Genomic DNA, 2866 nt, shown 5'->3' with positions numbered 1-2866 from the left:
AGACCCAAGGTGCCTCTAAATATAACAAAATATATATAATGAATTAAAATTAGTATAAGATTGTCATAAAATTTAATATTTACTCTTACAAAAAGTGAACTTGCCAAACTGTAATACGATAACAACATTATAAGCATCAGGGTATTGGGTAATGGGTGATATATGCATCCATTTGTTTTGCATAATCACCAAAAAGAGTAACAGTAATTTCCCGCTTACTGTAGAAGATTTGAATCACATATTATTAACATAGGAATATATATATATATATATATATATATATAAAAGGGATATTGCTTTTTAACACACTAATCTTTCACTCATTAGTAGCCCCAACTAACGATTTGTCTCCCGCCACATCCAACATGTAACTTGTTTTCTTTTGTCACTCCCGAACTGGATCCTAATTCCGTTTTTTTTTGCTGATATGACATTTTTTAATGATGTGGCATTTCTTTCATGACGTGGCATCTTTATTTAAAGAAAATATACAAGTAAATAAATAAAATAGGCCCCACCAATAAACCATCAACTTCATCTTCATCCCTTTTCACTGACAAAACCCTAGTCTCCATCACTGCCCACCTCCTCCACCACCACCATCACCACCACCACCCACCAATCTTTATCCCCTGCATATCCTTCTTCAAATTAGAGGTTATCGTTACACAAAAAGGACGAATTAGAGGTTAAGACTGCCGCATATCATGATTGTAGTTTCGAGCTCTAACAGATTAGGCTGTTGAAGGAAAATTTCGCTAGAGGTGGAATAAACAAATGGACATCGACTATGGAGAGCTGAACCTGGCGCGTCGTCATGGCTTGCCAGAATTCTAACATTCGATTGATGATATCGTCAACCTCGTAAATTAAACCCACAAATTGAAGCGAGTATGGCATTAAAACGGTTGTGGTAGGAGGAAATCGATGAGTCTCAATGGGAATCGTGGTCGCGGGCAATGCAGAGCGAGAGGTTTTCAGCTGTGACCTCATTGACGACCCGTAGAAATTGAAGTCATAGTCGTGGAAATTAAGGCCGCAACTGTGGAAACCAATGAGTCACAATAGAAGTCCTGGTTACAGTTGTGCAAACTGACTAGTCGTGGTGATATAGGTGGGTGATTGTGGTTAGGTGGGTGATTGTGGTGGTTGTGGTAATGGATGTGGCTGGTTGGGTGGTGTTGGGATTAGATGTTAGCGTATTATGAATAAGATGATGAAGTGGAGGCATGGACCCACAACTTTCAAAAAAAAATTCCACATCGCATGCCACATAAGTAAAAACATGCTATGTCAGCGAAAAAACTAACGAACTTAGGGTCAGTTAAGTTTGGGAGTGACAAAAGAAAACAAGGTATAAGTTGGGAGTGGTGAGAGATAAATTGTTAGTTGAGAATGTTATCTACCAATGACAGAAAGTTGAGAGTATTAATAACCAATATCCCTATATATAATTAAAGATGAAAATTAAAATATAAATAAACATGCAATACGGATACTCGCTATTCATCTGTAACTATTAAAGTCTTTTTTACATCCTTTGGACCTTTGTTTCCCAAAGAAGCAATGGGTTTCCAGTGAGTAACGCAACCTATAAAATCTATATAGAAGTAATTAAATAAGTAAAACAATTTGTATGCCAATAAATATAGATTTGAGTTAAGTCTAATAAATAGAATAGTAACTAACCTAATGTCTGTTATTGTTTAAATTTGTTTGGAATCAAATCTGAAAAGCTTTTAAAAGAGAATGCAAACGGCTCGCCAATAAATATCATCGATCAAATCCATCATAGTAGATAAATTAAAACATATTTTATGTGAGCGGCCGAGTGTCCTTTGGTTAGGCCTGAGGTCTGCAATGACTGTATTTGTAATCTATAAAATTGCATTAAGTTTAACTTTGGTCCCGAACTTCATGAAGATTTTTTTGTAAGAATGCTAACCCTCATTTTAATACCCTACAACAATCAGAGAAATAATTATTATGTAACTTTAATAAAATAAGGATCTTAAGTTAGTAAAAACAAATATAATAAATTATCATATGCCATAACATAAGTAAATAATAAGATGTGGAAAGTACCTTTTTCATCTACCAATACCATTTCCATGGTCTAGAGTGATGACCGTCGATCAAGTCAATCAAAAACCTAATTAAACTACCTAGATAGGATAAGTAAGGTATCATATCCACCAGGAGTATGTGGTCAATGTAATTCGTGTATAGACTTAAAATTATGAAGTAACTGGTTTTTGGTGCTTATCACACAATCAATTAAAGTGAATTTAGAAAACTAAGTAACAAGCAAGTAAACGAGTTTCAAGCAATTAATAAAGCAAATCACACTTGGGAGTTCAAGTACGCAACATACAGTTATCTCATGAAACCTAACAGAATGTTCTTAGTCACATGAGAAAAACTATAAAGATTACAAACCATACATCCCGGGTGTGATTCTTGGAGATTAGCCGAGCCTTGACGTCGTTAAATCTTCAATACGGATGATGTGGATCATGTGTGAGGTCTTGGCACGACCGAGGATGGTGAAAATCGCCTCCTGGAGCTTCTGAAATCGTTTCTTGTCCGTGAAAGCGGAGTTAGGGTTTTTTCTTGATGAAGAATATGATATAACCTAAAATTCCCATCTGCACCCACCATCGCGGTACGCGATGGGGTCTTCACTGGTCCATCGCGTATCGCGATGGACCAGAAGTCAACATTATTTAATATCCCATCGCGGTACGCGTTGGGTACTTAGCAAGCCCATCGCGTACCGCGATGGGTCTTGTAACCAGCAAACTTTAATATCTTGTCTCGTTTCGCGTGCTGGACATCCCGGGTCTTCATACAATGTCACGACAAG

The sequence above is a fragment of the Bidens hawaiensis genome, unplaced genomic scaffold, assembly GCF_021521415.1.
Source record: "Bidens hawaiensis isolate Kalapana, Puna unplaced genomic scaffold, B.hawaiensis_p1.1 tig00028830_1, whole genome shotgun sequence".
Taxonomy (NCBI): Eukaryota; Viridiplantae; Streptophyta; class Magnoliopsida; order Asterales; family Asteraceae; genus Bidens; species Bidens hawaiensis.
The sequence above is the reverse complement of the archived record's forward strand: the minus strand, read 5'-3'. Positions refer to the sequence as shown.